We start from the raw sequence: 11,670 nt of genomic DNA, 5'->3' as shown, positions 1-11,670 counted from the left end.
CAAAAATAAGAAGACACATTGAAATAGCACTGAAAATAACAACTATTTAATTACGTACAAAAGCGACTGCGATATACTTCGTGCAAATCCAAATGCATACCACAACTGCTTTACTCATTAAAATACAGTACAACAATAAGAGAGTACCACTACAAAGGATATTCCATATACACAATTATGCGCTAGCACTAAACAGTAACTAATTTCTAATCATGCACTAATTATTCAAACTACAAGAAAATCAGAACATTCCAGTGACGTATCCTGGCAGGGACGCCAGGTGAAACTTCTGAGTTTTTACTTACACTGCTTAGTGAAATAAGAACGCACTGAATGCTGCTGAGTGCAACTGAACGTACTGTCTCTTTGCTTGTCTTTATCATTTCATTCCAAACACTGACCTACAGAATTTTTCCTGACAAATACAACTCAGACTTATCCCACTCATTTATTACCAACAATGTACAAACGCAACGCAGTCTGATTGCAAATAATTAACACTGAAGAATGGCCCTGAATTAGATGTAATCCTAAGAATAACCTATACATTTCATAAGTCACTAATCTCACAGAAAATCTTCATGATACGAACTACAGCAAATACAGCAAGCAGCGACTGCAGGCAGCTAAATAAAAAGATTCTAACTACTGTAGGCTCTAACTACTAATAGGCATGCAAAGGAAAGATTTTGTTGCAGAGCAAACAAGTATTTAGCAGATTTTATCTTAAACATATGACATCCAGCTCCAAAAATTATATAATTGTTGCAGAGCAAACAAGTATTTAGCAGATTTTATCTTAAACATATGACATCCAGCTCCAAAAATTATATAATTGTCAATAATTCCATTATCCAAGCATTAGCAGATACATCAATCATCATTTTAAAATCCATTTCCAATATTAAATCTCCACGAAGAACACACGTCCAGACCGTCCGCTCGCGCTAATACTGCCAACCTCCATCACTGCTAACTTGTAACTCCTAACTGCGAGTCCCTCCAGCCAGTCTCTTAGCGAGGGCGCAGAGCGCTGCCAGTGCTATTAATGCAGTCTATACAAACATATAAACAGGCTACTTACAATAGCACATATCGACATAGAGAGAGCTTTTGATAATGTTGATCGGAATACACTCTTTGAAATTCTGAGGGTAAAGTGGTAAAATACAGGGAGGGAAACGCTAAAACGCTATTTACAACTTGTGCAGGAACCAGACTCAGTTATGAGAATCGAGGGGGATGAAAGAGAAGCAGTGGTTGAGTTGGAAGTGAGACAGGGCTGTAGCACATCCCTGATGTTATTCAATATGTACATTTAACAATCAGGAGAGGAAACCAAAGAAAAATATGGAGTAGGAATTAAAGTTCACGGAGAAAAAATTATAACTTTGATGTTTGCCGATGACACTGTAATTGTGTCAGAGACAGCAAACCACTTGTAAGGGCAGTTGAACACGATGGACAGTGTCTTGAAAGGAGCCAAAGAAACTGCTACACCAGCCTAATATCGTGTAGGGCCCCAGCAAGCACGCAGAAGTGCCGCAACACGACGTGGCATGCACTCGACTAATGTCTGAAGTAGTGCTAGAAGGAACTGGCACCATAAATCCTGCAGGACTGTCCATAAATCCGTCCGAGTACGAGGGGGTGGAGATCTCTTCTGCACAGCACGTTGCAAGGCGTCCTAGATATGCTCAATAATGTCACTCATAAGAGTGTTCCCGGAGCCACTCTGTAGCAAGTCTGGACGTGTGGGGTCTCCTGCTGGAATTGCCCAAGTCCGTTGGAATGCACAATGAACATGAAATATGGTCGTTAAAAACATTGGTTAAAAAGTGAATACAAGCTTTCGAACTGTGGTGATCAGACGTACGTGTTACCTGTCAGAGTCGTATCTAAATGTATCAGGGGTCCCATATCACTCCAACTGTACACGTCCCACACCATTACAGAGCTTCCATCAGCTTGAATAGTCCCCTGTTCACTTACAGGGTCCATGGATTCATGAGGTTGTCTCCATACCCGCAGAATTCCAACCGAACGATACAATATGAAACGAGACTCGTCCAACCAGGCAACATTTTTCCAGTCATCAACAGTCCATAGTCGGTGGTAACGGGTCCAGACGAGGCATAAAGCCTTGTGTCGTGCTGTCATCAAGAGTAAATGAGTGGACTTTCGGCTCCGAAAGCCCATACCGATGATGTTTCGTTGAATGGTTCGCACGCTGACATTTGCTGATGGCCCAGCATTGAAATCTGCAGCAATTTGCGTAAGAGTTGCACATCTGTCACGTTGAACGATTCTCTTCAGTCGTCGTTGGTCCCGTACTTGCAGGATCTTTTTCCAGCCGCAGTGATGTCGGAGATTTGACGTTTTACCGGATTCCTGATATTCACTGTACACTCGTGAAATGGTCGTACGGGAAAGTCCCACTTCATCGCTACGTCAGAGATGTTGTGTCCCATCGCTCGTGCGTCGACTATAATACCACGTCCAAAATCACTTAAACCCTGAGAACCTGCCATTGTTGCAGCAGTAACCGATCTAACAACTGCCCCAGACACTTCATGTCTTACTTAGGCGATGCCGACCGCAGCGCCGTATTCTGCCTGTTTACATATCTCTGTATTTGAATACGCATGCCTATACTAGTTTCTTTGGCGCTTCAGCATAAGGTGAACATCAACAAAATTAAAACAAGGGTAATGGAATGTAGTCGAATTAAATCTGGTGATGCTGAGGGAATCAGAATAGGACGCGAGATACTTGACGTAATAAGTGAGTTTTGCTATTTCAACAGCAAAATAACGGAAGACGGTGGAAGTAGAGAGGATATGAAACGCAGTCTGGTAATGGCAATAGAAGCATTTCTAAAGAAGAGAAATTTGTTTACATCGACCACAGATTTAAGTGCGTGGAAGTCTTTTCTGAAGATAATCGTCTGGAGTGTAACCATGTATGGAGTGACATATGGTCGTTAAAAACTTTGGTTGAAAAGGGCGAGCAGGCGTTCAAATGGCTCTGAGCACTATGGATTTAACTTCTGAGGTCATCAGTCCCCTAGAACTTAGAACTACTTAAACCTAACTAACCTAAGGACATCACACACATCTATGTCCGAGGCAGGATTCGAACCTTGCGACCGTAGCGGTCGCTCGGCTCCAGACTGTAGCGCCTAGAACCAGCACGACCACTCCGGCCGGCATGGAGAGTCAGAAAGATGTAGGTTGCAGTTGTTATTCGGAGATGAAGAGCGTCGCACAAGATGGAGTAGCATGGAGAGCTGCATCAAACCAGTCTACCGACTGAAGACCACAACAACAACATGTTAACGTACTTACTTGGAATGACACGGAGTGTAAAAGTGATAGAACCGTCTATAAGATACCATAAAAAGTTTTTTTTTAATTCGCATTAGTATGTTAACTTAGAGACTGAATGATTTTTATTACGAGAGGGAAAACAAGACAATAATCCTTTTTTAAACAATTTACTTACAGTTTGTTATTGATATCTGTTGTGACTCAGTACTGTATTCGTGGTACCCCTGAAAAAAGCTTGTTCTTTTTATGTGCATTGACTACAAATTTATTTCCATATACGAGAAAGAGTGGAACTGTAGAATTGTTTCTTCTCAGTCAGAAACATCATCCACGTTGATGAGTACCGTTATCACAACCTTCAGCTTTTTTGTGTTAGTTAGTTAGTGTTAGGTAGTTGCTTACATGTTCCATAGATCATTTGAAATATTATATTATCTAAATGATGTGGAACGAGACAGTTTACAGGACATGTATATGTCATTCGTTTTAACAGTAACGAATGTATAAGGTTTTATTTCTAATAATCATGCAAACACATTTAAGAACTAGCGTTATTCTTACAGGCAACGAGTCTTTAAACAAAAATTCGTCTATGGAACAGAAAAATTCGTCCACAGGAAATAATTTTCTCTTAGATCTAAAAATGTCTCTGCTACCTGTCAGATGTTTTGTGGTATTGGTCACATGATCAAAAATAGGCGTGTTGTTTGGGATACTTTTATCATTTTATGTTTGCAAATATGATGAGTGAAGGCCGGCCGCTGGTGGCCTTTGGTGGCCGAGCGGTTCTAGGTGCTTCAGTCTGGAACCGCGCGATCACTACGGTCGCAGGTTCGAATCCTGCCTCGGGCATGGATGTGTGTGAAGTCCTTAGGTTAGTTAGGTTTAATTAGTTCTAAGTTCTAGGGGAGTGATGACCTCAGATGTTAAGTCCCATAGTGCTCAGAGCCATTTGAACCATTTTTTTGATGAGTGAATACATGTACGACTGTCAGGTGAACAAGTTTTCTGTAGCCCAAATTTTGTGTGCGAGAGACTAGATTTATTTCGCTTTATTTTCATCAAGTGCGTTTATCTTTCTGTAAAAGTTTAACTAATATCACTAGTAATCAGTTAATAATGTTTATTTGATGGCTACACTATTTGTTTCTTCCCAAATATTGCGAACTGCACTGTCAGTAGGCAGCACTTGATCATTTTTATATTCTACGTCTGTCCCTTTCTTACTTGTAACCGAGTGTGGATAACACGCAAGTGAAAACCAAGTTCTCTGATATAAGAACAATAATCGTATTTTCAAAATTGTAAATGAGAATTTTAAGAAATATAACTTAATAGTCGTGTGCAGTTGAAAACTGGATAATTGTGGTATGTTCTATGGGACCAAACTGCTGAGGTCATTACACACTAATTAATCTAACTTAAAGTAACTTAGGCTAAAGACAAGACAGACACACACCTATGCCCGGTGGAGGACTCGAACCTCCGACGGGGGGAGCCGCGCGAACCGTAACAAGGGTGTGCAGTTGAAAACACTGTTTAAAGAGGACGGTGAGTGCAGGACAACTTCTTCTTTTAGTATTAATGGAACTAAAGAACTAAAAACATTGCGCTTTCACTGTAAAAATGATTTATGAAAATGATGACACTTTGGAAGCTATGCCATACTAATTACGACGTTTCCAATTATCGCCTCAATATTAGGTACCCAAAAACACTTGAGAAAACCATGATTCCAAGCTTTGGAATAATGGGGAAAAAGAAATTGGTTGTGAGATAGGAAAGTTAAATCCACATAATATCCAGGCCGAAATCATCCAGTTGCTTAGTGCGTAAGCACACACTATCTGATAAAAAGCGTCTGGACACCCGTAGCCTTTCTGATGGCTTTGACTCTCCTGACGACATTTTCAATGAGGCGTCTGAGTGTCCGTAGACAAACGGCAGGCTATTTTTTCTCAAGCCCGGAGCAAAGTCGAAGTTGTATCGATGAAATCGTTTTGGAAACCTCCGTAGACTGTAAGTTTTAGTTTGCAAGATTCCTACATTCCATCATGTATATATATCACATCACTGGCCAGTTTCGGCCTTTGGCAGCTTTCAAGTGTCTGCAAATACAATACCAAAAGAACAGTAAACAGGTAAGACACATTGGTGAAAATTGTTGTGGACTGACAAGACAGCCAGTCCACAGTGACGGGTAACCGAAAGGCACGCGTTTACACACGCCGGCTGGCGTTATGTCTGAAACAGGATACGTAATGAATGCTATAAAGAAAAGCACGTAGCTGCTGGAATACTTAACTTTAATCCATCATTTGTATAAAGCATTCTTGATGATACAAGTGAGACTCTCTCTAGAAATGGTTAATGGCGCCTTGCTAGGTCGTAGCCATGGACGTAGCTGAAGGCTATTCTAACTATCTCTCGGCAAATGAGAGAAAGGCTTCGTCAGTGTAGTCGCTAGCAAAGTCGTCCGTACAACTGGGGCGAGTGCTAGTACGTCTCTCAAGACCTGCCGTGTGGTGGCGCTCGGTCTGCGATCACTGACAGTGGCGACACGCGGGTCCGACATGTACTAATGGACCGCGGCCGATTTAAAGCTACCACCTAGCAAGTGTGGTGTCTGGCGGTGACACCACAAACATCATTATGCTTAACAGCCAGTACTACGGGGGCACTAGACATGCGGCATTTGTCAATTTGGAAGAAGAATGAGCTCATTAGTAAATCTCAAAACTAATATGTGAACAGATTATAGGCAAAAAGACTCGTCAGTTACTAATAGAAAGAGAACGATACAGTACGACAGATTATTAATGAACTAAAAATAAAGATGCCATCTCTATGTAGGCATACAAGGATAACACGTCGATTACCATCGAGAAGGAAGAGTACGAAAAGAAAGTACAAGAATGTTTCGCAAAGAACAACCTAACTCAACCAATAAATTTAACTCCTTAGTAAAAAAATACGCTTAAAATGTGGTTCTATTTTCACAGAAAGATAAATTAAAAATTTTGTAGTAATGAACATTGCATATAAAAACCTAGGGTCCAGCCAATGATTCGTAGGAAGGATACACCGATTCATCCAATTATCAGTTTCATAGGAAGCCCTGCGTATTTTTAAGCAATAAGCTGAACCGCGTCATTAATAAACTATATGTATTCGAACTCGCAAATGAGATTAAAAGCATTAACATTCCTAATAAAGGGAATTTTATTTCATTCTAAATTACAACCCTTTATACAAATGTTCCAGCAACAGCAACGATAAACATTATTAAGAACAGTTTATTCAAATACGGTAAATCCAGAGTGGTCAAAACGTATGAGCTGACTGAAATTTTTCAGCCAGTGGTATCGTACAATTGCTTTCCATTTCAAAGCGAAAAATATTCGCAAAAAGACGGCCTGGGAACGGGAAACTATCTTGCGAGCACACATGCAAACAACTCTGCTAACCATGTACGAAATGACGTTTTTTAATAAATACAAACAGAGTGCAACTAAAATCAAATAATACAAAAGATAAGTATATGACACATTGACCTTTCTTAACGATAGCGTTGAAGAAATAAACTACATGCACAAACAGCTAACCTGCATGCATAAGAATTTGAAGTTTACCATGAAATTATAACCACAAAAGAGTATGAATTTTCTCGATTTAAAAATAGTAAACAGCAAACGAAATATAATTTTGGAAGCCGTAGGAAGTCTAAAAAAATGGACACGATAGTTACCAGGAACTCCTGTTACCCTATTACTCATAAGAATGCTTTCTTCCGATCTGTGCCAATCACAATACCAGCCTTCCATTGGAAAAAGACGAAATTTATAAAGAACTCAGAACAAATCGTAGCTGTTATTTGTTACAATGGCTTATGATAAACATGATTAATGAAATGTGCCATAAAAAGCTGAAAACGAAATAGTTGATAACAAATGTTGAAATCACGGTAGCTAGAGAATTAAAAAGAGAAAATCTAAAATACACTGTGATGTCATGACATTATGTTAGAGAAATGACAATTCTATGGTATAAATGGAACAGCAAATGAGTGGTTTAAGTCATACCTACAGAACAGGAAGCAAAAAGTCTCTTTATGTGCTTCAAGTGATTCAAAGGAGTTTGCTACTTCATGTAACTGGGGCGAAATTACATTAGGTGTTCCACAAGGTTCGATTATGGGTCCCCTCCTGTTGTTGATATACGTGAATGCCCTCCCTTCTTATGTGAAACAAGATGCTGAACTGACATTGTTTGCTGATGATACAAGCACAATTATTAATCCAGTAAAAGAAAGTCCGATAGAAAATGATACAAATAAGGTCTTTGGAAAAGTTATTAATTTGTTTTCTGCAAATGGGCTTGCTCTGAACTTTGGAAAAACACAGTACACCAATTTTCTGCTGAAAAAAGTATAATTCCTTCAAAAAACATAACAAAACAAAATAAGTCAGAAGCCAGCATAGAGCATACTAAGATTTTGGGTGTACATATAGATGAGAATCTTAATTGGAAAATTCATATTTTGTATCTCCTAAAGCGACTAGGTTCAGCAACTTTTGAAATCAGAATGATTGCCAATTTTGAGGATGTAGAAATTAGTAAGCTAACATACTTTGCATACTTCCACCCTCTGATGTCATACAGAATAATATTCTGGGGCAACTCAACACTTAGGCAAAAGGTATTCACTGCTCAAAAGAAAGTAGTTAGAATTATGTGTGGGGTACATAATCGCACATCTTTTAGGCATCTGTTTAAAAGGTTAGGAATTCTTACAACTGCTCACAGCACATTTACTCAGTAATGAAATTTTTTCTCAACAACATGGACCAGTTTAAAATCAACTGCGACATTCATGATTACAATACCAGAAAGAAGAAAGACCTACACTATCCTTTACGTAACCCATCTTTGGCACAGAAAGGGGTAAAATATGATGCTATAAAACTTTTTGACAAATTACCAGATGAAATAAAATGTCTGACAGACAGCAGTAATAGTTTCAAAAACAAATTGAAATCCTACCTCCTTCACAACTCCTTCTATGCCATAGATGAATTCTTGAATATGAGTAAATAAATCTGGATATAATATATTCATTTTGTGCCATTTAAGGGAGTGGGATAGATAATAAAAATATTTAGGTATAAAACTATAATGTAAACAAAAAAAGAAAAAAAACTTGTTTCCTGTGGCCATTTGTTGTGCATTTGACACGTTCTACATCATAACGGTTTTTCCGTGCTATTGATCAATGGAACACGTAACTAACTAATTAAAAAGCTGAAAACGAAACAGTTAATAACAAATGTTGTAATCACGCTAGCTAGAGAATTAAAAAGAGAAAATCTAAAATACACTGTGATGCCATACATCGGAAAGATGTCAGATAAAGTTGCAGGTATATTCCGTAAGACTAATGCTCATGGTAGTTTCTGTACCAACAAAACGCTGAATAACATCATTCATCATAAAACGCAGGAAAAGTTGCCTTTCAGTCAATCCGGTAATTGCAAAACAAAATATGGAGAATTCGAGAAATTTTACTTTGGCCAAATGAGGAGAAATTTTAAAACACGCACAAATAAAAACTTCAGTCAAAGCCAGAGAAATCCGTCCACGTTTAGAATGCCTACGAGAGAAAATTGCCACTCAGTGTTAGACATAAACAAAATCTTAAAATTTTTACACAGAGCAATAACGGAAAAACCATGGATGTCTTACAAGACATTGAGATACACGAACATCTGATAAAGCACCCAACACAGATGTTAAATGTACAGACAGACTTCCGAAATAGAAGATTTTTAGACTATTTTAGTCGTGTTTTGCGTCCTATGAGCATTAATTAATACGGAGGACTGTTTTCATCGTAATGAAATCTGAAAGAAGCAAGATCGGGTGTCACGTCCCGTTGACATCGAGGTCATTAGATACGGACCACAAGCTCAGGTTGTCATGGATGGGGAAAGAAATCGGTCGTGCTTTTCAAAGCGACCATCGCGGCATTTGCCTGGAGCGATTTAGAAAAATCACGGAAAACCTAAATCTGGATGGTGAGATGCGGGTCTGAGCAGTTGTCCTACCAAATGCGAGTTCAGTGTGCTAACCACTGCGGTAATGAAATCTGGCAATATTTGGTGAGCAGCATTGTGTTTTTGGTAGGAGTGCTTTCTGTATTTTTACTAGCGACATATATCGCTAATTTTAGTGTACTACTTTAGGGAAAACGAACACATGAGATTATTCTAGAAGAGTCTTACAAAAATTACTCTTTATTCGTACACCGCAATAATGAGTGTGAACGATTTTAGTATTAGACAGTGTTGTAATCAATTTTAACAGTTCACAGACTTGTGTGACACAGGGCCTTTAGTCACTTATAAGAACTGCTTTTTACTACAGTGGCGAAAGATATTTTTGTTCTTTATTGTAATTTCGTCTCCCCCGCCCATATGGGGGGGGGGGCTGTCAGCGGTACAACATTCCGTTGTTCAACCAAACGCTTTTAATAAATATGTCAAAGATGAAAATAAATATTATTAAAAGGCAAACAATTTACAATTATTTTTTTTAAAAAAGCTTTAAAAGATTGAATTTTGTTCGCGTTTGCATAAATCACAAAAATATACATTTAAAATCAAATCGCAGAAGGGTGATGTACCTTTAAGAACCAGCACTGCACTTTTAATTAATAGTTGAAGGACCTGCTCTGGGGGAAGAGAATGTGTTCTATAGGGTTGAGGGTAGTGGGTAGAAAAAATGTAGGGGTCTGTAAGGTAGGTAACCATGGAGATGAAGATAGGTATTTGCCTAGAGAGTGTGAAGATAGAAGGTGAGGAGCAGTCTGACGGGTAGGCAGGGCAGCAGATCTAGAAGGGTTGTGATGTGAAGATGTGGATAGATAAGAGGTCGGTGGGAGCCCTGGTGTGTTCTATGATAGGTAGGGAATTATAGGTGGTAGGACAGATAGATATCGGGGTGGATTTTATTGTCTGGGAGAGGGTGCCAGTTGAAGATGCACTGGGATAGGATGTGGAGTGTGTGCAGGTGTAACGTGGGCGAGGAGGGGTGTGGATGTGATGAGATACTATAGGGTACACGTGGCGGAAGATAAACGGATTCTGAAGGCGAGGCAGAGTGCATGACATTCGTGCATTTAGAGGTACTTACAGAACTGTGGTCGGGTGGATAAATGTCCAAATGTTCAAATGTCTGTGAAATCTTACGGGACTTAACTGCTAAGGTCATCAGTCCCTAATCTTCCACACTACTTAACCTAAATTATCCTAAGGACAAACACACACACACACCCATGCCCGAGGGAGGACTTGAACCTCCACCGGAACTAGCCGCACAGTCCATGACTGGAGCGCCTGGGTGGATACCCAGGCCGCATTAGCAGAGGAGAGAATAGGTAGGATCAAGGTTCTGTAGGTGTGGAGGAGAGTAGAACGGTATAATCCCCAAGTTCGACCAATTAATAGTTTTAGTAGTTTAAGTCTATTGTGAGTTTTCTGTTGTACAGTTAGTAGGTGAGGTTTTTATGTTAATGATTGAAGCAGAAGAAATAAATTAAAATTTGTTCTGCAGCTAGTACTCAAACCCGGGTCTTCTTGTTCGATAGGCAGAAAAGCTAACCATTACACCACCACAGCACTATGGTTAACATTGCTGCCCTCCCCAACACAGAACTCAGCTCATATCTTCTGCTTATTTTCTCTTACATTGTCACTACAGCCAGGACCCTCCAGCATTGTAATAGCACCCCAGCGTTGGACGTAATGGGAAAGTCCTGTACCATAGGCGATCTTATAATTATATTTTCCCCTGAGACATGTAAGTGTCTTCTTTATCTACGATATTGATTGAAGCAGAAGAAATGAATTAAAGTTTGTGCTGCGGCTAGGACTCGAACCCAGGTCTTCTTGCTTACTAGGCAGAAATGCTAACCATTACACCATCACAGCACTATTGTAAATATTGTTGCACGATGTACCCAAATTGATTGCCCTCCCCAACACAAACTTCAAGCGATAGGTGATCTTATAATATCAACTTTAATCCATTTCTTCTGCTTCTATCATTATTGTAGACAAAGAAGAGACTTAAATGTCTCAGAGAAAAATATAATTCTAAGTTCTTATGTTAGCTGTCGGTCGAGAGTTAGCCTAAAGTATTTGAGTGTGTTCGGTAAATGGATAGGGTGGTTACTAATGATAAGGTAAAAGTCATGGAGATGGAAGGTGCAGATAGTTTGTCCTATAAATAATGCCTAGGTTTTGGAGTGGTTGACAGAGGAGACGAAAACTGAAGGAGATGG

The 11,670-nt window shown here is 39.4% G+C and overlaps 1 non-coding gene across 1 annotated transcript; it reads right to left on the bottom strand.

Moving 5' to 3' along the window:
- Positions 1–11,244: 11,244 nt before the first annotated feature.
- Trnat-agu (transfer RNA threonine (anticodon AGU)) lies at positions 11,245–11,317 on the bottom strand. The gene has a single exon. It is a non-coding gene; the product is annotated as a tRNA-Thr (tRNA).
- Positions 11,318–11,670: the final 353 nt, after the last annotated feature.

The sequence above is a fragment of the Schistocerca cancellata genome, chromosome 4, assembly GCF_023864275.1.
Source record: "Schistocerca cancellata isolate TAMUIC-IGC-003103 chromosome 4, iqSchCanc2.1, whole genome shotgun sequence".
NCBI lineage: Eukaryota > Metazoa > Arthropoda > Insecta > Orthoptera > Acrididae > Schistocerca > Schistocerca cancellata.
The sequence above is the reverse complement of the archived record's forward strand: the minus strand, read 5'-3'. Positions and strand labels throughout refer to the sequence as shown.